Source organism: Emydura macquarii, unplaced genomic scaffold, assembly GCF_026122565.2.
Source record: "Emydura macquarii macquarii isolate MOO-44397 ecotype Brisbane River unplaced genomic scaffold, CSIRO-AGI_Emac_v2 contig_2205, whole genome shotgun sequence".
Lineage (NCBI taxonomy): Eukaryota > Metazoa > Chordata > Testudines > Chelidae > Emydura > Emydura macquarii.
In genome coordinates, this window is record NW_027132342.1 from 18,339,456 (window position 1) to 18,365,042 (window position 25,587).

At 45.8% G+C, this 25,587-nt stretch overlaps 1 long non-coding RNA gene across 1 annotated transcript; it reads left to right on the forward strand.

Annotated features, from left to right (window-relative positions):
* Positions 1-554: 554 nt before the first annotated feature.
* On the forward strand, positions 555-12,799 carry LOC137160753 (uncharacterized). Its single transcript, XR_010921976.1, has 3 exons — positions 555-706; positions 853-924; positions 12,724-12,799. It is a non-coding gene; the product is annotated as an uncharacterized lncRNA (long non-coding RNA).
* Positions 12,800-25,587: the final 12,788 nt, after the last annotated feature.

Consider the following 25,587-nt stretch of genomic DNA (forward strand, 5'->3'; position numbering starts at 1 on the left):
AAAATCAAATGCAAATAAAACATTTTCAACCTAAAACCACTAACTAACTAATCTAGCTGGTTATTAAAATACACAAATTGAGATCTCTAGAATGGAGGTCCAGGTAGATGACTTGAACCTCTCTTGTCAGGTGAGAGGATTATTTTGACTCTTATTGGACATTGGTCAATAACTACTACCTCTGAATCATGCTGACTCTTTGATCACGCAGCTACTTCTTTTTCACAAAACAATTCTGATTGCAGAGGTCTGTGCAGATGCTGAGGTGGATTAGCCACCTTGAACCTGTTGTGTTTTTCATGATAGTAACTGGATAGGCATGACGCCTGGTGTGATGCCATCAACTGTGGTCCCTCTGGCTGGTGCAATGGTCCTTAGTAGATTATCCATGTTTGACGGTGAGCTTGTGTTCCTTCTGTCACTGTAAGAGCACTGTCTCTTGCACTCCAGATGCCACCAAGACACAGGACCGATATCCTCCTTTGTTCTGTTCCATGTATAGGACTATGACCCTCAGAGTGGTTATAATATAACCTTTCAAAGAGTCCACTCTTTCAAGATGATGCCTCACCTGAGTTTTTTCTGAAGTTTGTGGATGGTGCCTAACCCAGATTGGTGGTGGGGCCAGAAGAGGCTGACACTGAACTGCCATTGCTGAGAGATTATTTCAAACTGGGTTGAGTCCGGAGGTTGATGGCTGTTCCAGGTGAGCAGCCCTGTGCATATGGAACAATGTATATGACTTTGTTCATATTCATATTTAGTGTGCATGAGATGCTATTTTCCCTTGAACACTTTTTATTGCACATGACAAGAATATGTATATAACTAATGTTTTCCTCTTTTTTTCAGTGATAAATCTGAGCAAAGGTGGTGATATAGCTATATAATAATAATCAGGGGATACAGAACCATACAATAGAGGTAAGTCTCTGTTTATTTTGCAATAATCATTTGTAGTTTCCCGCTCCCTTTTGAACTGGTCCAAGTTCTGTGTTGCTCTTGCTGGGACTTGCTCCTTTGTGAGGTTTACTCTGATCAGGGCAAGGTACTCAGCCTGTGGTGGCCTTGCTGCGATGGATCACTTGTCAGGGCTGCATTTATGGCCAGGGTTAAGGGAGTAGCAGAGCGCTCATCTCCATTTAATGATGTTTCAATATGTTAGCAAAGCCAAAGACACTCAGTTGTGTAGGAATGACAATTTCCAAATGCCTCCTTTATTGTGTGTATTACTTCTGCCCAAAATGTTTGTGTTAGTAGACATGGCCATGTGGCATGAAAATAGGAGGCATCTTATTTACACTTAATGCAAATGCTGTGCACTTTTTGGCATATTGTCTCGTAGTCCAGGAGAAATAAAGCTTCTAAGGAGTATAAAGATCCTAGGAGGAGCCTGAAGATACATAAAAGGAAAACTTTATTAAAAAAATCAGTAAGTTTACATTTTTAGAAATTTCACCACAATAAGTGAGATTGACTTGTATAACAACATATATTCATGTTTTTAAGAATATACTTTTCTGAGTTGAAAGCAAGACCCCAAACCTCCATAGCATAATTGCCTGATAATCTGAATAACTATTTGAGATTTGAAATGTGTAAATGACAAAATCCTTCTCCGCTCATCCCAAGTGCCTGTCCCTGTTAGATTGTTGTGAAGTAGCTGGCACATACCACTCCCTACCCCAAAGTGTTATTTCTGCACAGCATAATGCACCTGTCACACCATCATAGAAACACCAGCTCTGAGCGTTTCCAAACTTATGGAACCATTGTGTGTTCCAGTGTTACCGCAACAACTTTATAACTAATGACAGGATCTTTACTTACTTAAGCTCTGCTTTATTTATACACGCAATTCTGAGGTCCTCTATTAAACTAATCAATATTTGAAACATTTTAAATATTAATGTTACATTCAAATTACATGGAAAATAATTCCTGGCCCCCCTACACCTATCCCTTTACTAATCACCCCACCACCCTCCATGTGGACATTTGGTGTAGTCGTGGGTTGTGTCAGGATAACAGACCATACCAAATTCCTTATGGACAGGCAGACACCACCAAATTATGCAGCAATTCTAGGTTATGATGAAACTTCCCATCTGTACAAAGCAGAGTCTTCTAATGTAAATTCTTTGGCATGTGTCAGCAGCAATCAGCACTAACAACAAAAGCAACAATTCCTCAATTAATATTAATATTCTGTGTCATATTAGTAAGTAAGTGCAGCTTATATTACAGTTTCAAAGTCAAAGCAAACAAGTGCAATGATTTGCCAATTGAGTAAACATCATTTCACTCATGACGAACCAGGTATCTTTTGCATTATATTTGCAGTTGAGTCTGATTCCAGAAAAACTGAAAGATTTGTCCTTTAACTATATCCACTGGATACTTCTGTGTATGATGAGGTAAGTTGAAGGGAAACAAGATACAATTTGTTTATTCTGTCAAAGTTCTGGACTGCATCTTTTCAACTACCATTCACTTATAATTCAGAGAATGAAACATCCTACCCCAGAAAAACCTTTCATCTGCCCACTCTATTGCTCCTTTCCACGTCATTTGAAGGTAGCATTAATCTTTAAAATAATTTAACAAACAGTAATCTATAATAATAGATAGTATTTACTGACATACTTAGCCATTGTAAGATAGATTTGCAAAATAGAAGGTGGGATGGAGGGTGTCTTGTGGCACTGTACTGTGTAAATATAAAGCTTTGGGTTTAGGAGTAGCATGTGCCAGCTATTTCAAAACAATCTAAGGGTCAGAGAGACATGTCACTTAGGGTGACCCAGGCAGGATTTTGTCCTTTATGCATTACCAAATCTCAGTTACTTATTCAAATTGAGGCAATTTACACCATGTGGGACAGGCATCTTGCTTTCATCTCAGAAAAGCCTATCTTTAAAAACTTGTATGTTGCTATAAAATTTTATTTTATTTTCATGACATTTCTAAAAATTTTAATTTACACTGGTTTTTGTTGTTGTTGTTAAATTGTGTGCCTTTGAATAAGGAGCTGGGGAACAGAAATGAGAAACCAAAAATCAGCCTAATGTTTGCGTTAGTGTATTATTTCTGGAAATACAGTATGTGTTTGATATAGCTTCCAACCACAGCTTTTGGTTAAATTTGATATTAGGTCTTTATTCCAAAGAATGATGGTTCCTGCAAAATTCCCTTGCACTAGGTTAATTCGTACAGTGTAGGCTGCTGATATAAACTGTTTGGCCTTCATGGGTTGTAGTGTCAGCTTTTTAATACAGCGCATGTTCCTGTAGATCTTTGTTAGTATTTGGAAAGTTTTAATATGTGGCTTCTGAGTTGTAGGTAGTGTTGCTTACGCTTATTTAAATCTGGTTTGTTGTACACGTGGGCAACCTACTCTTTGTGCTTTTTATTTTATTTCATTGCATAGTGCAGTACTGTCTAAGGCCCACAGCTCAAATTTGCTCATGTTTGGAATACAGGATCAATTAGTCATTGTGAGAAACACAGATCTCCTAATACTGACAGCTCCCATGAAGTTTTATATCATATTCAGAGGTCTTTTCTCACCTTTTGCCACATTTTGATTGTACTTTGTATATTGGGATGGTGCGTAGTTGGAATATACAAATAATCACGCTTACGAAGAGGTCTTTATTAAAGCAACTGGAGGAGGTGCAAGTTATTTTATTCCCAGTCAAGTGCTATCCATTGGCTCTGAGGTCCAATGTATTCTATAAGGGTAGCCCAAAAGTACTTTTTGAAATCAGCCCATTATCATCCTTCTGTTTTGGGCAACTGAATTTATTTAAAGCAACATGTGGTTTCTTCCCCCTCCATAAGAAAGCAGTGACAATTCTATAAAGGTTAACAAAAAGAAAATTTAAATTAAAGGGATACGTCTGGATGGGGATATAATATCCTGGGCAGGATATTACAGCTACTCAATCCAATATTGATAGAGGAGGCTTTTCCCATTTAATAAGTTCATCTTTATTAAAATTATTATGTGTAATTTTATATGAGAAATTGGCACTATCAGAACCCCCTGTGTAGCCTATTTGGTGATGTGAAGCTTGGGATCACGAGTCTTATGAAGAAAGTGTATTCTATTTTTTGCACTATTATGCCACATCTGAATTCCTGAGGCATTATCCAGCTACCCATAGTAAATGGTTGACCATATCTATACAGTGATCCCTCAACTATTAAGCCACTCAGAAAGCTCCTGATTGAAATGCACATGTTAGGTTAAATATATTGTGAATATCTGCACTTGTTAAACATTGAAATAAGCTCCCTGTTGCCTGGCACAACCAATATTTTCATACTTTTATATATCTGACCGAAAATAAGTTTCCACCTGTTCAGCTATTCTAAACAATACCCTGATGCAAGAAACGGCCTGAAGTCAAATTTGGAACTTTCCCCACTCTGAATGAGAAAAATGGATATGATTTTGAACTAAACAATTCCCTGAGGTAAGATCAAATGTCAGGGAAGGGAGTGAAATATATAAAAGCTACTGAACTTAAATATTTGCTTTCCAAGTAATGCTAAAAAAATCAACCACTGTGTCTGACAAGAGGAGAATTCCTCCACCCCCATCTTTCTCTTCTTCTAGAGACTGGTCCTACTGATTTTGAGTCAGAAATTTATCCCCCTTTTACACTCCCTATAACGCTGTCTATGCCTAAATATGCTATGAAAGTTCTTTGCAAACTTTAATTATACACAAAACCAGTTAAAACTTAATCCAGAACAGAGAAGAGATTAGCATAAAACTTTAAACATGATTCCAGTTAAACCAAGTACGCAACTGAAAGCTAAACTTTTAAACATCTTGCTTACTGTCTGATGGCCAGACCTTAATTTTCCAGGAAGCTTAAGCTACAGTGAAGAAAATTGGTGGCCACAAGGACTGACAACACTAACTAGATGTGTGGCAGCAGGAGAGAGGAGTTGGGGTGTTCCCAAAGTTGTCCTTTGACTAAGAATATCTAAAAGTGAGTATTGAGAAACAAATAGGAGGAGACTGCTTAGTACACTCAAAGCAAAATGATACCAAATGATCATTTGCTTGTTAATGAGAGGTATTAAAAAGCACATAATCTTTACTTCCAATACAACCAGTTCGCGTTTGCTGGGGACTGGGACACTTCAAATGTACACTTTGATTTCAGTGCAATTATGGTGTTTCCACACAAACTTGATTGTTCCTCCCAAGAAAGCCATTGTTAAAAACCCTTGCAGAATTGCAAAGAACAAGCCCCCTTCACAACCTGATAAATCTACATGGGAATTTCAGACATTTTGGCCTCACAGCAAAGAAATGGGAGATGCAGAATGAACTGCACTCCATAGTGATTCTTAATGTAAATAAGGCGAAATGCTATGTGTTTCCATGAAGATAAAAGGGCTCTAGATAAACCCTACACTCCACTAAATCTGAAATCTAGGTCTTAACAATTCAGACTAACCTAAATTTGAAACAAAAGACAGCTGAACATCCCATCTTTAGAGAAATAATGGATAGAGAAATGAAGGGGAATGGTTTAATTAAAAAGAAACCCAGCAACCCAGAATAACTAGAGTGCAAACAATGGAAAAAATAGGTGCTGTCATTATTTTTCTGATTCCAGCAATTTACATGTTAAAGGATGAAGTTTGGTTACTTTGTCATTGTCATCTTAAATAGTTATATTTGTTGTTAATAGTCATGAAGTGATCTGATTTTTTAAAACCCAGTCCCATTGTCTGAGTGGCCTTCCATGATTCCCTCTGTTGGAGTAAGGCTGTGAAAAAGCAGGTTTCATATTCACATCCAAATTAAACTATTTTCTGATTTTTCTGAGTGTTGTCTCACTCTCCTCTACACTATGGAGCAGGTGAGAAAGAGGGACTGACCAGTTTTTTTATGTTCTTCATAATATTAAATATTTTGCTCAAGGGAAGTGGCACTAAAGAAGTTTCTTCCTGCAGCTTCAGACCCCTTGCTAATCAAATGCCTATGTTGGTGATATTTGACAAGCTTTCATTGAGACAGTTTGCCAGCAAATCCCCAATGAATTAAGCATTTCTGTATGCTAAGGTCAGTTCCTTGTCATGGATGGATGGTTCTGGGGAGGTAGAGAGGGCTGTGTATTGTTTATTCTTCCAGGAAGTGAGTGCTACCTATGGTGTGTAGGGGTGCAGAGTTATGCCAGTGGAACCCAAGCCCTTTCTCACCCAACTTTTTTGGTTTCTTTGACATACCCATGACATTCCTTATCCCAGAGCTTCAGCTCTGTCCAGCCTGCTCCTTTGAACTATGACAGCATCATGGCAGAGCAGTTTAGGGTGCACCTTGGGCCATCAGCATGCTTTGAATTTGTTACACTTCTTTACTAAATGCAGGAATCTCTACTGCTTAAGCTAATGGAGGAACTCTCGTAGCTGGTAGCTGTGGTAAACTCTGAACTTCTTATGGGGACTAACCCTTAGAGGTGACAAAAGGTGACACTTGCTTGAAGAGAGCAAGATGGATGGGGCTGAAGCTTCCAAGTGGTTATTGCAAATCCAAAGGGATGCTTTTAAAAAAATACTTGTATGAGGACATGCCTGATATTCTATAAACTAAATAAGGCATTTTTCAAAATCTCTCTTACATTTGGCACAAAGCCTCTCTGAAGCTGCAGCCGCCTGTGTCATAGGTATTGCAGCAGAGCAGAGTATAACTGGGTATGTTTTTCCCAACTCTGGGAGGGGATGTGATCTAGTCAGTGCATCCTTAGTTTGGAGGGAGAAAAATAATTCAGCGACCAGGGTGAGGAGATGGAAGCAGCAATAGAGGAAAAAGAAACACAGACACTGTAAAGAAATAAAGAAGAAGGAATTATTCATTTCACTTCAGTGCTTCCCACAGGAGAGATCAAGGTACTCAGTCCTGTCCTTTCCAGAGTGCTTCTGACTAGCTCCCATTCTTAGGAACTCCTGAGGTCAGTGACAGATTTTTCATATTTAATGAAAGCTCATCACATCAGACTGCTAGCTCCTCTCCAGAGGGTGCTGGAATAACTTTGTAGGGTAACAAAAGTAGTGTCCATCCTATTTCATTCACTGCAATAAGGGGACAGGATGTTTGACACAGTGAAACATTTACAAGACATGCAAACCACGGACTGAGTTCCTTCAGCAGAGAAATTCTCCAGTTTATTTCACTGTTCCCTAAAGAACCTGCAGGGGATCGTTCCTTATTGGACTAAAATAATTAAACCAGTTGCCTACAAGAAGTTTACAAGGGAAACTAAATGGATAGTCAAGGAGGGGTAAGGCCATTCTATTATTTACTGTCTGTGGACATTCATAACATAGGGAGAGCAGTTCACCACCAGAAATATTTGAGATTCTGCTTCATGGATTTCCCCCTGGTGCACAGAACTACACGCTCCTCCTCTCCCCCTTCCCCCCCCTTCACTCTGAGATCAGCAGTCGGGGGGCCAAGTTCTGTACTGGCTGCTATGCTATGGAATCCCATTAAAATCACTGGGGTTGCACGTAGTATAAGTCAACACAGAGTCTGACCAGGAGCTTTTGCAGAACTGACTGTACAGTTGGCAGCCCATTGAAGGAAGGAGGGCCTGGCAGTTATTCCATGCTTGGACCCTGGACTTGCCTGTGGGTCACTTTCTGCAGGAGGCAGAGATAGCTATTTGATGGGCACTGGAATGGCTTTGTGGAACTGGGGTGGAGGTGAATGTGTCCTAAGTCTCAACTTCCCATGACCCTGATGCACCTCAGAATCTGTCTCAGTCCTACAAGAGAGCAGTGAATAGAAGTAGTAAGTTTCAATCTTAACAATGCTGCCCTGTCAGAGAGGGAGTACACCAGCTGTGTCTCCTGCTACCCTGTAACAAGAATGGTCCCCTGGGCTAGAGCCCTTCAGCTGTCCCTCTTCCACTCTGGAGCCCGTGTACCAAAAGCACTGGGCAAAATCCTTCCCATTTCCCTCTCTGTAAACCCTTTCTGTCCTGGTGATTATCGGAGTCCCCCCCACTAAAAGCGATCTCTCTGTTGGAGCCTGACAGTTGTAGAGTGATGACCACAGCTGCCAGCCTGTTTGGATAGGGCTGGCTCTTTCAGGGTGCACAACGGTTCAGAAGAAATTATGTCTCTGCTCTTATCACTATTGGGAGGAGATTATCAGGGCACCTAGAAACTGGGCAACGCTTAACGGCTCTTTTTTCAGGAATGTGCCTGTGATAAGAGCCCCAGGTAGACATACTGCTCTCCCCTGGAGAGTCTCTGATCCGTTCACCAATATTCCACGTGTCTGTCAATCAGTAGATCGTACCTTGGTTGCCATGATGTCCATGAGGAGGGCTCAGGAGGTGTTTGTTGTCTCTCTCTATATTGTTTTTTCACCCATGACCCTGGCATCTGGGCTTCTAGTGCTTCCTCCTCACTTCCCTTGTGCTTCACCAAGGCAAAATGGTTTTAAGAAGGATTCCGTCCTGTGATGGGGCATTTGACAAACCACTAGGATGGCACCTCCTCCTGGTCACTCCAGGGAATACGTGTGATGTCAACGCCCTTTGCATGCCATCTCTCCTCCTCCTCATTTTGGGTCTGCAGCCCCTCTCTCGCTCCACGAGCTGCAGTCTCCTCTTCATGACTCAGCCCTCAGGCCAGGTCACTATCCATGTTTCCCCCTTCCACAGTATCAAAGTCTTCCTTCAGCAATCTTGGGCAGCTGTCTTTCCTCACCAGGAGTCTCAGGCAGTCTTGCCATTCATTGCCCCAAGGTGCCACTCCCTCAGTAACTGGCAGGGGAACCCAGGCCTGCCCTCTACTCCAGGTTCCGGCTCAGGGACCCTCTAGCCAGCAGCCAACCTCTGTTCCCTCCTGGACCTTACTGCCGTTGCCTGAGCTCTTTCCTTACCAACTGACTCCCCCTGGTTTGCCAGCTTCACCACTCCCTTCTCACCGGGAGCAACTGCCGGCTACACATCTCTGCAGCCTCCAAACACTTCTCTCATCTTCTAGGAAGTGACTACAGCTGTTTCCAGCAGCCCCCTCTGCATCCAATTTCCTGGCTTTATAAATCCAGTCCAGCTCCTTCCTCCTCAGCTGGGCTCCCTCACTCAGTCAGGGGATTGCTTAACCACCTGATTCCTCTCAGCTATGGGTTAATTAGCCCCATTCTCAGTCTGCATTCACCCTTTCAGGGCAAATGCGAGATGAACACCCCATCACACTTCCTTTATTCCACCTCCAGGCTCCTTATCTCAAATAAGGAGCTGTTTTACCTAGATATCATCCTTCTCTAATGCCAAAGGGTGCCTCTGTCATGACCCTGATTTTAGAAGAGCCTTAACATTGTGTCTGGAAGAAACTAAGTGCTTTCATTCTTCTCAATGACTTTCATTTAGGAAGAGCCCATGATGGAAGCAGATGGCTACTGAACCTTGGCTCAGCTGAATAAAGCTTGTATGTGGGAATCCCATGCAGCCAAAGGAGGTCTTGTTATCTCAACACCTGGGCTGCTGCACTTTCCAGGTAGAAAGATAGCAGGTCTTGTGGCAGGAAGCTGCACAGTTGCTATCTGGCATTCTTGCCTTTGTTTAGCCAGCCCCACAGGAGTCAAACCTTGATCTCTGTTGACATGGCCTTTAAAGGTATCTCTATGCTGCATCATAAACCCGACTCTGTGGGACCTGAGCTTGTGGACTTGAGCATCCACACCACATTGCAAACCCAGGCTTACAAATTGCCGCACCCCAGTCTCACAGCCATGCTAATGCGTCCATACTGCAGTATCCAAGCTTCCTGATGCTAGTTTGCAGCTTACCTGCATCAACACTGCAAAATTACAAGGCTTGGATCTGAGTCAGAGATTTGGGCTCTGACCCACCTTCCTAGAAGGGTGCTAGGACCCAGGTCCTGAGTGCTTGCTGACCCAAATCAGACTGATTTGTATGTGGATGAGAGCAGGGCATGGGCTCAAACCTGAGTCATAGCCTGTCTTAGTGAGCAGTGTAGATATACCCTCTGAGTATGGTGCTGAGAATAATCTGTCTTCACTAATTTCCAACCTCTATTCTCTACGTGAGGCAGCAGGACAAAGTGCTGTATTCCAGACCGGCATATAGGAGTTGTTGACATTATAATATCTGTAAACAGTGTTTCAGTATCTCCCACACAACAGTCTGGAACAGCCTCCCCTTGTGTTACTGAACAGACATGGATTTCTGGAATCAGTAGGAATTCATTGATTTTAGTATGCAGAAGCTACTTGGGTAGTTTCTGCAGTTTTTACAGTCGACCTATTGTTGGCAGATTATCCATTGTTATTCATGCACCGGAGAACATGCTTTTCACTAATTTTACTGAATCTTTTTAACATTCTCCCTATTAACATTCTTTTCTTTATGGGGATCATGAAAACTTCACATAAGCATCCTGGGAGACACAGGCTGGGAACTAGAGCCTTTGGCACCAAAATGTTTTTTCAGTGAGATTAGTGATATTGTGTCTTACTCCTGTGGTGTCACAAGACCCCTCATTATTCCATATTGGTGTATTGGAGATGCAGAAATACTATTTTCAGGTAAAAATTCTAACTTCCCAGATTGCTGCCTTCCTGTTATTCTCTACTCCAGACCCATCTCTTTCTGTCCAAACTAAAATCTTAATCTGTCTCTCTGACATCTCATGGATGATGAGCTCAGCTCAAGCACAATATGGCTGAAACAAAGCTCATAATGTCCCCCCCCGGCCTCCTTTCTTGATCCCTGTGAGACAACACTATCATCCTGTCTGTCACTCAGGCCCATAACATGGCATCCTCTTCAACTCAGATCTCTCTCTAGGTCCTAACATTCCAGCTATATCTAAACACTGCAGGTTCTTTAAGAAAAACATTGTCCTGTCCACCCAAATGACTAAAACTCTCATCCAGGCTCTCATCATCTCACATCGTGATTACTGCAGTATCCTTCTTTCTGCCCTTGGCAAATGCAATCTTACCCCATTTATATCTGTTCAGAATGCGTCTGCCAAGATCATTCTCTTAGCCCGTCACTTTGACTAAGTCACTCCTCTTTGCATCCTCTGCTGGTTCCCCCTTTTTTATTGCATCAAACAAAGATACTTGTATTCACTTTCAAGGCCCTCCATGGCTTAACCTCACTCTCCCTGTCATCTCTCATTCAGTATCAAGGTGTCAACTTCTGCCTCCAATTAGTCACTTGTTAAGTTTTCAAAAAAACACCTTTGTGTTTTCTCCCATGCTGCTCCTCCCAATTGAGAGGAGCTCTCTGTAAATAGCCACAAAACTAATGGACTGTCCTTCAAATACCTCTTCAAAACTCCCCTTTCCCATGATGCCTACAAAAAACTTGACAGCATTTAAGCCACTAGTGCACTATCATGTAAATCACTGCTCCCCTCTTCCTCCCCCCGGGTCCCTGAATACACACTATTTTGGCCCAGTGAGTAAAAAAATGAAAGGAGGATTTGGAGAGCAGGACACAGAAGTACCCTCAGCCTGGTTAAAAGAGGCATGAAAAGTCTGTCATAGTGACCTTGTTGTAATGTATGCTCTGTTGCACATTATGGGGTCTATGTTTGAATCCCACTGTGTTTTTCCTCTCTAGCACCATCTCTCAGACCCATAATAGCAGAAGGCCATAGCACTAGCATTAGCGATGGTCCAAATTATGCAAAGGAAAGGGAAGGAAGGAGGAAGTATGTGCTTTGCAGTATGTTGACCTCTACTAATTTGAAGAAGGGGTCTGAAATACCGAGACCCTATGGGGGAGGTCTGGGACCCCTTCTCAGGTAGGTGAGACTTGCAGAGCATGGAGGGGGTTTGATGGGAGTCAGCCACTAACAGGAGCCAATAAGCAATTACAACATACCCCAGGGGAAAATTACTTGAGCAGTACACACACACACTCTCTCTCTCTCTCTCTCTCTCTCTCTCTCTATGCTGGAAAATGTGTGGAGAGGAGGGAATCCCTGATCCTTCTGCTTTTGCTCTTGGAGAAAAGGTCTTACTGGATGGCGGATTTGAGCATGCTCCTGCTACTTGAATGACATCACCTGTATCTGGCCCAGCAGAGGCAGGCAAGAAGCCCACAGTTAGTAATATACCATACACCAGCTTTCTGAGAATGCAAGGAGTGTGTACCTGTGTGTTGATCTCTGATTAGTTGCAAGTGGGCATGCAGACTTACTGTCTTTATAGGTAGTTTTCATGTGTCTATATAGATAGATTTTAATGTTTCTGCGGTTATCATTTTTTGATTTCCCCCTTAGTGCAGCTGTTGGAGCAAATTAAAGTTACAGAGATGGGTCTTACCTTTTCCTGTGCAGGTGCTGACTCTGGGCATGTGCATGAGGCACAGCAGAGCAGATATTTTAGTCCCTGTGTGAGTGGCTGCCTGTCTCAGGTCAGGAAGGTTACATTAAAGGATCCCTCTGATAGTTGGGTTGGTTCCATTGTCTCTTTGCTCACCTCCTTCCCTTCAAACTGCAGGTTTGCCTGGCTCTGCGTCAAGCCAAGGATGTCAACCAAGGTGTCCCCAGAGAAGGAGGTGACCTAAATAGTACCTTGTGTGCCTTTTCATATTGGCAACCATCACATTATATCTTCTCAGGGCTTCCGCACTGAGCTGTGCCTGACTCAGAACTGGGGACTTCTCATTTGAGATGTGACCTTTGCTTTCCCCTGGCTTTCAGGTTCACTGATCCCCAAGCAGAGCTGTACCAGGGTGTCCTGGAGATCCAGAAGTCCTGCCTGAACATCTACAGCCTCATGCTGAGCCTTATGGGACAGAAGCTGAAAGAGCTGGGGAATCCTAACAAAAAGCACCACTGAGAACCACCTCTTCAAGGTACTTTAACTCTCTTCACCCCAGAGTCCCCAAACCAGGCCTGGTCCTTGTCTCCTTGCAGGAAAGACAATCCATCTGGCAATCAGTGCACAGCGCCAGAGGTCTGGGTTCACAGCTCACTTCAGAATAGGACTATCTCATGTTGTTACAGACCTGACAGGAAATGTCCTCTCAAAATGTGAACCAAGGGGAGGCAATGCCCGTTTCTCTCAGCAGGTGGCAGCACAGCCAGATCAGACTGCATCAGCAGTTTAGTCCCCAAGAAATGTAAAGGGGATGGGGCGGGGAATGGGAGATGGGACTGATGTTTTGATTCCTTCCTACAATGAGATCCTTAGGTGGCGGAGGGGGTTACGTTGGTGCAATGGGGTTAAGCGGTGCTGGGAGCGGTTAAGTGAAACCACAGTATTCTAAGCCTATTTTTCAGAGAACATTTTAGCCGCATCACAAAATCACTGCACGGTTTGCTGCAAATTGGCAGGCTCTGTTGATGAGACTGGTCCAGGACTGGAGTATCCTAGGGATGCAGAAGGTCAAAGCGGAACTATATGCAGAGTTGTTTGTGGGGCCTAAGACTGATGTATCTGGTGTGCAGCAGGCCAGGAGTAAAGAGATTTGGCTACTCTATTGAGATCAGTGGGGAAGCTGCCTGCTGTAGATGTGGCTCAGGCCTGTGATTATCATTCATTTTCATGAGCACCCAGTTCCCCCACAATTTATCATGAAGTGGAAGAAAGACCACAGTGATCCTTTAGGCATGAAACTGTGACAGTCAGTACTTTACATAGTAGTAAATGCTGGTGTAATATGACCATGTTGGCTCAAATCAGCAACAAGGCAGAGCAACCTTACCTGGCACACTACAGAAAAGGGATGACAATGATGAATAATGATCCATAGAATGGGGCAGCCTTTCTCTCTCAGTCTTTCCCTGCTTTTGGGTCTGGTGTGATTGAGAAAAAAGGCCCCATCTCTTTCTTCACCTTTGTGTGATGAATTGCAATCCCAGTGGCGTTAGGAGGGATAGGAAATGTGCCCAGCAGCTGAACAACATGGACGATGGGAAGAAGAAAGGATGTTTGCCAAGACTGAGGCACGGTTTGGCCTATAACATATTGAGCAACATAGAATTTGCATCTATCTCTTTAGCCCTGTGGTTAGAACTCTGCCTCCCAGTGCAAGAGACATTGGATGAATGGCTCATTCCCTGGGCTGGGGGAAAGCTGGGAGTGCTGCAGGGCCTTGAGGAAAGGCCTTTTGGGTTATTGCTTATAAACAACAGACACAATTTTGACCCAATAATTATTTGTGGGTTTTATTTGCAGTGTTTGGGCATCTAAATAGTACCAGATTTGCAGGTACAATCTGCTGGTATAATTAAGTGGCCTCAGCTGCACTGACAGATTGGGAGTGTGCAAATTAGAGGGTGGACCCTCAAAATGTTGCACTTAATGTTTACAAATTAAAGATGTTCCTTAAGCAGTGACACTTTTCCTCTGATTGTTACTGCTTAGTTTGCAGCCATCAAGTGTGTGCTTCACTCATCAGAGGAGTGAACTTCTGGAACAGCCTTCCAAAGGAGTGGTGGGGGCAAAAAACCTAGTTGGCTTCATAACTGAGCTGGCTAAGTTTATGGAGGGGATGGTATGATGAGATAGCCTAATTTGGCAATTAATTGATCTTTGACTACTAGTGGTAAATATGCCAATGATCTGTGATGGGACATATGATGGGGTGGGTTCTGAGTTACTACAGAGAATTATTGGGTGTCTGGCTGGTGAGTCTTGCTCACATGCTCAGGGCTTAGCTGATCGCCATATTTTAGGTTGGGAAGGAATTTTCCCTCAGGGCAGATTGACAGAGATCCTGGGTTTTTTTTGCCTTCCTCTGTAGCATGGGGCACAGGTCACTTGCTGGTGGATTCTCTGTACCTTGAAGTCTTTAAACTATGATTTGAGGACTTCAGTAACTCAGTCATAGGCTAGGGGTCTATTACAGGAGTGGGTGGGTGAGGTTCTGTGGCCTGCGTTGTGCAGGAGGTCAGACTAGATGATCATATTGGTCCCGTCTCACCTTAAAATCTATGAGTCTAAGTGGAAACTGGTCTCCAGCAATGGCATCTTTTTCACCTTTCACTATCCAGAGCACCATCAAAGTCGCTCCTCAAGCACAGCCATCAGCAGCAAGATGGCCAGCTGGAATAGTGAGGGTTCATACACAGTGGGGAAGTGCTCTCTTCCCTCCCCTCCCTTTACAAGGTGCCCCAAAGAGAGGGGATTGAGCTTTGGCTGACAAAACTCTTCCAGTTTGATCTCCGCCAGTATCGCTCTGCCTTGTTCTCATCTCATCACTGTGAGGCAGTGAAGGGTGGGAGTGTTCCATAGTGTCTTCTCATCCTGCTCCTCTGAGGGGCTTTATTCCCTCAGGCATCTACATCCCCCAGGATGACATCGCCACCCCAGAGAGGTTCTGCGGTCTCGGCATGTGCATTGAGGATGATGTGGTGATGACGGAGAACGCGCCGCTGATCCCATCTGCAGACTGTCCCAAGGATATCTACCATATGGAGCAAATCGGTGGCTGCAGTCCGTAATCTCTCTCCTCTGCCTTTATACACTCTCCTTGGGTTCCTCAGGAAATGTGCTCCCATACAGTGAGGGGTTGGGATGGGGGTTGTTGCTGGTGTGGGGACTTTATAATTAGGACGGGGAATTGGATTGCTAATGGCTCAGGTAACATGACTGTTAAAAAGCAAAAAAAAACATTTGTTTACATAGTTACCTTCTGTTCTAATTAGCGCTGATTTAACGATCTGAAATCTGGGAAGTGGATCGTTCCTCCTACCACACAGATCCCTCCACTTCTGCTTTCATGTACCTGGTGTAACGATCTTGCTCAGTGCTGTCAGCAGGACATGAGCTTCCTGCCTTGTTCTTCCTTGCAGCTCCTTGAACTGGATGCAGAGGCTGAGGGCCAGGCTCTGCACAGGTTGCCCTTTTTTGGCAGTTTCACACCAGCCCAGTCAGGCACCTATTTTCAAAGTGAAAAAACTGCATTTTTTTTCCAGGGTAATTGCACAAGTGTGCAATAGTTTTGGCAGCAGCAGAGGATTAGAGGGGGTTCAGCAAGTAGGAAGATGGGGGTCAACCTGGAAGGAGCTAGTATTTATAGAGTGTTGGGAAGGTTTTTTTTTATTTGGGGCTAATGTGCTGGGAAGTTTGGGAGGGTTCAGCGGGGGAGGTCAGCTTGTGTTGAAGCATGGGAGAGGTTAGCAATTGGGTGTGGGGACTATTTTGGTTCGGGGCACTTGTCATGGGATTTGGGTTGCTCAGTATTTCTGCCTTCCCATCCCCTTAGCTTTGCAGTCTCCTTTCCTTTCCCTCCTCATTTCCCTGGTGATTTGAAAAATGATCCAATCTTAACAGCATCAGTGATACTTTGGACTGTGTTTTATTTTTTTCTTGGACTGATGCTTCATGAAGCAACAGCCTATCTTCTTTCTGCAGCAGCCCGTGCCACCTCCCTCTCTCTTCTGATAAAATAATAAAACAACTTTAAGCAGGGAACTGGACTTCTTTGTAGAAGAGAGGAAAGTAGATGGGGCACCAAAATGAACTGGAAGTAAAGATTAATCATTTTAAAGTAGACCAAGATTGATCTACTTCTCACTGAGTGTTTTACAGAGTGAAGGATGGTTAGAAAAAAACACCAATTACACTTTGTCTGTAAAGCACTTTGGGATCTTTAAATGAAAGGTGCTATCCTGGGTCTGTCTATATGTGTATGTAATATACACACACATTCCACGCAGCATTGAGAGAAATGGTGCACATCTCTGATTAGTACCTCTATATTGCAATGCCTTTTAATAAAGAGATCTTTTTAGTACAGCAAGATTCAGTTGAAAATTTTTATTGCCACATCCCTCCCTTCACTGCCAGATACTGGATCATAAACCCAGACATACAAGACTGATGATTGCATGGCTTTTACCCATCAGCGACCACCTTCCTGTGATGACATCAGCTGAGGAGGGAAATTTATTGTTTTCCACAGTAATAGTAATTTTTAGTGAATTTAAGAATTCCTCCAATGTGTGCACCCTAGCGTACGTTTTGTGTCTTAGATGTGCAGGAGTCTCTTTTAATATATTGATACATTATTTTAAAGGGACATTTGTCAACTAGATTTAGGATTGAATTCAGGTAGTGTAAAAAGAAGATTTGGAAAATTTATATGATAGAGCTGTTTTCATGCAGGGAAAAATACATTTCTCAAAACTTTTCCCCTTTTTCTAAATCATTTCCTTCTGATGCCTAGCACAGCACAACACTAGGTTAGTGGTATGAGAACAAAAAGGTGAAAGTGACAATCTAGTTTTACTGTCCACCCTGAATGATGTGCACATAAGTGAACAGCACCAAGGGGGAAAAGCAAATTAGATGGTAAACATTTTCCATGTTGATAATTTGAAATGCTAGTGTTGATAACACTGATAAAGCATTTTCATTTAATTATGACTTTTGTCTTGACAGCCTGCTTGTAACTTGCAGACTTCGGCCCTGACCTGCCTAACTGTAAACATATGAGAAGGCCTATTGCTTTCAAACCCTCATTCCATTGAAAGCAATGGTAAAACTCTCATCTGTTCAATAGGATTGTGATCTTGCCTTCATTGCTTACCTCTAACTTAGCTGGAATCTTATGTATACCTGTCTAAGCACTTCCAAACATCCTGTCCCAGCAAACACTGAATCTCAATTAAAACCTGATATGAATGCTGTAGGGAAAGGGAGAGGCTATAGTCTTAATTTTGGTGGTTCCAAAGTCCTGATCGGAAACTTTTTAGAGGGGATATTTTCCAGGATACTACCTGTGTGTATAAGAGGAAAAGATTCCTCTGTTCCTGTGCCTCCCTAACACTCTCTCTTCTCCTCTCCTCTCCCCCACCCACCCACACTGTGCCCTACTCCTGCCTGTATCCATGCAGAGACCCCCACTGTAGGGCTCTGGGCCTTTGGTGTCATGGTGGATTAGTGTGGCTTAGTGGGTAGAGTATTAGACTGGGATTCAAGAGACATGGGTTCTATGCTTAGCTCTGCCACTGGCCTGTTGGGTGACCTTGGCCCTATCATATTACTTCTCAGTGCCTCAATTTCCCTAACTGCAAAATAGAGATAATGATGCTGACCCTTTGGTAAAGTTCCTTGAGATCTATGAATGAAAAATGCTATATAAGAGCTACGTGTTGTTATTTTCAGTGCTGGCCTTTATGACTGCCATTCTCCTGTTTTGGACTGAAAGAGGGGCAAGAGTTTGTGCAATGGTGGCAACTTAAAATCTATGATGGTTCTAACTATTTTTTTGCATAACTGTTGTGTGTTAATATTATGATATTGTCTATTCAAGGCTGCTATGCTCCTGTCCACCTATTAAATTATTACAGTTAGAAGAAAATGTTAACTGCCAATAAAGAAATAAACTGCAACAATAATGTATGCAATCCTGTCTGAGTCTGTCTGAAGGTAGATGGGGTGGAAGGTGATAAGAAGAGGTTAAGATTAAGGAGTTAGGCCCCAATTTCTGCCATTCAATGTGCACAGGCAAACCCTCAACTGACTTCAGTGGGGCTCCACACTGGCCTAAGGGTCCACTGTTCAGAGCAGCTTGCAGGATCAGGGTCTAATTTGGTAGTGATTCCCATAGACTAGGATCCTAACTTTCCATTAAAAATATACAAGTTCCTTTTGCTCTGATACTTCCCATGTTTGGTCTCTGGGCAGAAGTGAATCTTATCTATAGTTAAATGATTGATTTAAAAAGAAGGAAATTCCTACTACAATGAAAAGTCCAAGGTTAAGGCTGAGAATTTTAAACATGAAAAGGTCAGAACATTGTCAGTTAATATTCAATCACCACACTTAAGGCTGTTACTTTCTACAGCTGCTCACCACCCCTGGCATGAACCCCATCCACATTGCACTGCTATCCAGTCCCCAGGTATAGCCTACAGACCCCTTCGTATATATGCCGAAGTATCCTACATACTGCCATTCAGCCTGCACCTATAGGTCACAAATCATTCCCATTGCCACCCATCATGTACCTGCTAATGTCCCATAATCTCCTTCTCTTTTGATAATTTTCACCTCTTCCTTGATCCTTATGTTAATGACATCCCAACGCTCTCCCTACATGAAGTGGGTGATTAAGAGTTTTCTTATGTAATAAAAACTGTAACTATGCATAATATAAGACAACTAAGGTTTGCATGGTAATATTGTGTAGGATATTGTCTAGCCCTGGCCTATCTGCAAAGACAAGTAAGTTTAACAGCCTGCTTTGGGAAGGTGAGCCTCTGGTTCTTATCAGGATAATAGGTTGGAAGAATTGGAGGGAGATAAGTCAAAATTAGCACTGAATTCTTAACTGAAAAATTTAGAATTTGTTTAAAATTTTCAGCCTTAACTTTGTGGTAAGGTTGACTTTGCACCTTTTCTGTGTTTGCTTCCACTCACGGATTGCCCTTCTCTCTCTCAGCCCTAATTTTATTTATACACAGTTTTCTTACTGTAATAATGGGAGCTTCCTTCCCCTGCAATCAATAGCTGGATGTAAGGTAGATTGCTCAAGGAGTGGTTGCAGAATCTGAATCTGTGCTGACAAATAATTGACAGCAAACAGGACACGAGGACCCTATCTAGAGGCAATTACTTATTTCAATAAGGGTGACCCTCTCTTTTGCATCCTACTCTCCTCCACCTCCCTTCACTGTCTCTTCCCACCACACCAGTTGACTAAAATCTGTACACTTGCTACATAACTACATCCCTCAGCTGTCAGCACAAGGAGAGGAAGGATGTCATGTTGCACTTATTTAACAAGGACTTATTCCCCTTGCTTTACCTGCACAACACTCAAAGGCATTCTATGCATGGTCCTGATGTTTCCCCTCTGCCAGGCACACCAGCCCCTGGTCTTCAAGGTTTGCCAGCCATTGCTGATTTTTCATGGATCTGTCCCAGCAGCCTTAGCTTCTTAAATCATCCGATTATTTCAAGAGCCACAATGCTACAGCATATGAGATACAATATAACGGAACAGAAGGATAGTATTTGTGCTTTCAGATCACAACAGTGAGGTGGGAGACATCACTGTGATGTGATTTTGTTCTGTGGGATAAATACAAATTACTGGCAGCTCTCTAGCTTCTATCTTTCCAGCTAAGGAGAAGTGACTGGGGTGTCATTCAACATTGCTCCTTCATCAACAAGAGAAGTCATTGCTGAGCTACATGAGGTGCATCATTCCTGGTGGATTTAAATATTCTTCTTCAAGTGATTGCTCATGTCCATTCCACTATAGGTGAGTGCACACCTCTGTGCACAGTTCCTGAAACTTTTTTCCCCTTAGCAGATCCCGTAGGGCCGGCTCTGGTGCCCCCTGGAGTCCCACACACATGCCGCGGTATATGAGGCACTACCAGCCCTACGCCCCCTTAGTTCCTTCTTTCTGCCCAGGATGGGGTTGCTGGAACTAGCCTTGCTCTCAGCAAGGTCTATTCCCCTTCTTTGAACTGTTGTTATTCTAAATAGTTTAGTTAGTTTTAAGTAGTTGTTAAGTGCTTGTTAAGTGTAGTTAGATAAGCAAGTCCCTGAGGGGACTTAGAGCGGCCGAGCTATGCCCTGGTCGCCGGGATTCAAGCGTGTCTCTCCTGTGGGAAGGCCTTCCCACTCAGCGACCCCCACAATTGGTGCCTTAAGTGCTTGAGGGAAGCACACAGAAAAGATAAGTGCAAGATCTGCAGAGCTTTTAAACCGAGGACTTAGAAGGACTGAGAAATATGATTAAAAGCCCTGCTCATGGAGGCAGCACTCCGTCCTGCGTCCGAGCCGGCCCGCTCCACCTCGGCACCAAGCATGACCTCGGTGCAGAGTGCACCGCCGGCATCGGCCTCAACTCGGTACCGAGCAACATCACCGGTGCTGAAGAGGAAGAAGCAGTGCGTGGAGCGTGGATACTCCCCTGAGCCATTGGTACGGGCAGGGTCAAGTGCGGAGATGCACCAAACCCAGCCTGTCGAGTCTTCTCCAATGCCTGCATCTCCGTGCAGGGAGCCTCCCCCAACTCCTGGGATTGGGAGAGTGCCTCTGCTGACACCGTTGACACCGGAGGCTTTTCAGGGAGCAAGAGCTTTGTTGGCTTTGCCCACGCCACCTCGGCCCCCCCATCCACCGAGGGAGAAGGGGCTGGTGTCCCGGGGCAAACCCACATTGGGTCCCCCCGAAGGGCGGTGGAGATCCCTGGTATGGGGAGGAAGATCTCCTGCCGGACGGCCACCAGGGGTAGAGTGAGGACGCTCCCCCAGCAGTCGCTCCAGGTCGGTGTCATCGAGCCGGCCTGCATCAACTCAGGGTGAGGAGTCTTCCTCTCGGTGCCGATGTCAGTCCCTGGCACCAGAGGCAGAGCATGCCAAGAGGAGGCACCGGTTGAGGTCTGCCAGGTGGCATTCGGACAGCTCCCGCTCCAGATCCCTGGCACCAAGGAGTTCACCCGCACCAAGGCAGCGCAGAATCTGGTCACCATCGGAGGACCCGGCACCGCACAGTCCCTGATGCAGAACCTAATCGCCGGAGTCCGGCTCAGCACCGCGGAGTTCGGAGCAGCACCGATCTCGGTCACCGAAGGCCAAGCTACACCGGAAGTCATCGGTACCGAGTTGATGCTCCGGTACCTCGAGCTCTTCAGAGCGCACCTCCACTCGCTGGCACTGCTCGCAGCAACAGAGGCGGTCCTCGTCATCCTCCAAGTCGGAGACATCGAGAGGGTGATCCCCGGCACGGAAGGGTGCCCGGGACCAAGGACATGCACGGCACCGCCGGTCCAGTGGCTGGAGGTCTCTCGGGGGACAGTAGTCGGGAGAGCTGACACCCCCACAAAGCGTCACAGACTGGGGTGCAGTCAGCCCTGGGTTGGCCCCAGGGTCAATGGCCGCAACAATGGCCTTATTGGGCCCCAGGGGGCACCCAGATGAGGCCGGGGCCCCAATCCATCCTGTCATCGGGGGTGCAGTCCATGCCTCCGGCACAGGAGAAGGCCCATAGACACCACTCTGTGGATGAGGAGTCAGACTCCACGGAGGGACCCTCTATAGGTGCAACCCTTCGTCAGGAAGGGGAGCACCCACAGGACGCGCCTCGGCAATCCTCTTCCTCCTCACCGGACGAGGCAGTCTCCCGGGACCACATGGTGCCACTGGAGGATTTCAGGGCACACCAGGAGCTGCTCAAGAGGGTGGCCTCTAACTTGGGGCTAGAGGTGAAGGAGTTAGAAGAGGCCGATGATAGCCTCTTCAGTGTGCTGGCGGCAGCTGACTCAGTGAGAGTGGCCCTCCAGTCCACAAAAGGGTCCTCAAAATTGTAAAGGCCCTGTGGCAAACCCCGTCCTCGGTTGCCCCTATGTCAAAGGTGGTCGAGAAAAAGTAGTATGTCCTAGCCGAAGGGTTCGAGTATCTATTCACTCACATGGCCCCGGGAACCCTGGTGGTAGACGCAGCCACCCAGCAGGACAGGCAAGGTCAGCCAGGCTCCACTCCCAAGAAAAAAGACAACAAAAAGCTGGATTTGTTTGGGAGAAAGATTTATTCCACGGCAGCCCTGCAGTTCAGGATTGCCAACCATCAGGCCCTCCTGGGTAGATATAATTTTAACTTGTCAGACTCCCTCAGGCAGTTCGCTGAGGCCCTGCCCCAGGACCAGGCCGCAGACTTTACTATCATCTTGGACGAAGGAATCACGATGACTAGGGCAGTGCTCCAGATGTCCAGTGATGCTGCTGACTCAGCGGGTAGGGCCATAGCCTCCACCATTTCCATGAGAAGGTGCTCGTGGCTGCAATCCTCAGGCCTGTCCCAGGAGGTGCAGCAATTGATGGGTCAGCCCTATTCTCCGACCAGACCAATGCAAAGCTGCACAGTCTGAAGGACTCCACGACCACGCTTCGCTCCCTGGGCCTGTACGTGCCCCAGGCTTCCAGGCGGCAGTCACGGCCCCAGGCGCAGCAGCAGCCAAGGCCTCTGCCTAGGCCCTTTCGACCCTATAGAAATAGGGACAGAAATAGGGGATGTACAAGGAGGAATCAGCCCCCCACCTCATCCTCAGCCCCCCATCAGGGGCCCCCCAGGGGGTCGGGCAACCAGAGGAGACAGTGTTGAGGGTGCACCCAAGGGTGTGGCGCCACGACTTCTCTACTGGATCCGCCTTGCCCCTTCCTAAACAGATTGAGGCCCTTCTATCCTGAATGGGCAAAGATCACGTTGGACTGCTGGGTCCTTGGGATAGTCTCAGGGGGCTATGCTCTACAGTTTACATCTACCCTCCCCCAACAACCCTCCCCCTACATCCCTCTTCAGGGACCCCTCTCACGAGCAACTCCTCTTGCAGGAAGTGGACACCCTCCTCAACATAGGAGAGGTGGAAATGGTCCCTCAAGGCGGAAGGGGTTCTATTCGAGGTACTTCCTCATCCCCAAGGCAAAGGGGGGGTCTGAAACCCATATTAGACCTGCGTCGTCTAAACAAATATGTCAAACAACTCATGTTTTCCACTGTTTCCCTAGCCTCCACAATGCCTTCCTTGGATCCAGAAGACTGGTATGCTGCCCTTGACCTCAAGGACACATACTTTCATGTGTCTATCCTCCCCGGCCACAGGTGTTTCCTCCGTTTCATGGTGGCTGGCTCCCACTACCAATTTACAGCCCTGCCCTTTGACCTATCTTTGGCTCCAAGGGTGTTCACCAAATGCATGGTGGTAGTGGCTGCCCACCTGAGACGAAAGGGTGTGCAAATCTTTCCTGACCTGGATGATTGGCTGATCAGGGGCAGGTCCAGATCCCAAGTGCAGGAAAGAGTGACCCTCACTTGCGCCACGTGCAGCAGGCTGGGACTGCTCATAAATGAGCAGAAGTCCACTAACCCCAGTGCAACGTATAGAATTCATTGAGGCCACCCTGGATGCCTCCCAGGCCAGAGCCTTCCTGCCTCAGCCACATTTCGAGGCGATGGTCTCTATCATCTCTCAGCTGCACTGATGCCCCACATGGCAACCTGCACGTACATAGTGATACTAGCTCGCCTGAGGCTCAGACCACTTCAGGTGTGGTTGGCCTCGGTATATGTGCTGAGCAGACACCCATTGGACCGGGTGGTCATAGTTTCCCCGCCAGTCCTAGCCTCCCTAAACTGGTGGCAGACTCCCAGGCCAGTGATGAAGGGCATTCCGTTCAGGGAACTGGTCCCGTCGGTCACCCTAATCTCTTACGCTTTGGATGTAGGATAGGGAGTCCACATCAGCGTCAACCTAGGCACTCAGGGGCTCTGGGCGAGGGAGGAGAGGCGCCTGCAAATCAACGTGAAGGAGCTGAGGGCCATTCGCCTAGTGTACAAGGTATTTCTCCGATTCCTGACAGGCAGAGTGATAAAGGTGCTGACGGACAACACTGCAGCCATGTTTTACATAAACAAGCAGGGGGGAGCGCACTCCTCGGCCTTCTGCGAGGAAGCTATCTGTCTGTGGGACTTTGCCATGAGGCACAATTTGCACTTGATTGCCTCTCACCTCCCGGGTGTGAGGAACGATGAGGTGGATCACCTCAGGAGGTCATTTCTACCCTGCCACGACTGGTCTTTACACCCGGGGGTCGTGACTACGCTCTTCCAGAAGTGGGGTGTTCCTCAACTGGACCTATTCACGTCACCCTGGAACACAAAGTGTCCGAGGTTCTGCTCACTCTGGGGTCGCGAGACTGGGTCGATTTCCGACGTGTTCCTCATCTACTGGACGGGGGCTCTCATGTACACGTTTCCGCCCATTCTGCTCCTGCCCAAGGTTCTGCTGAAAATAAAGAGGGATAGGGCGGATGTTATACTCATCGCTCCGGCCTGGCCAAGACAGCACTGGTTCAGCATGCTGCTGGACCTTTCGATCACCCAGCCCCTGGAGCTTCCAAGGCGGCATGACCTTCTGTCCCAGGACCATGGTTGCCTGTTGCACCCAGACCTGGACCCCCTGCACCTCATGGCCTGAAGGCTCTGTGGCTGACGGAGGGAGAGAGAGCCTGCTCGGTGCAGGTCCAACAAGTCCTGCTTGGCAGCAAGAAGCCTTCTACACAGGTTGTGTATCAGGCTAAGTGGAGGCAGTTTACCTGCTAGGTGAAGTCCCCGGGTATTCCGCCCAGCCTTTCGCCTGTACAGGCGATCCCGGAGTACCTGCTCCAGCTAAAGCTTCAGGGTCTGGCACTGGCCTTGCTGAAGGTTCACCTGGTGGCCATTTTGGCCTTCCATCAGCCACTAGAGGGGAGATCCCTGTTCTCCCATCCCATATTAGTCAGGTTCCTCAAGGGGGTGGAGAAGCTTTATCTGCAGGTCCGTGACCCGGTGCCTCCCTGGGATATCAACCTGGTCCTCTCGAGACTCACGGGCCCCCCCCTTCAAACCCATGGCTTCATACCTGCTGCTCATGCTTTCATGAAAGGTAGCCATTACCTCAGCTAGGAGGGTCTCCGAGATTAGGACCTTTATGTTGGAGCCCCTTATTCAGTGTTTTATAAGGATAAGATGCAGTTAAGGCTGCATACAGCCTTCCTGCCCAAGGTGGTTTCCCAATTTCATTGTAGCCATTTCTCCCTGTGTTTTTTCCCAAACCGCATG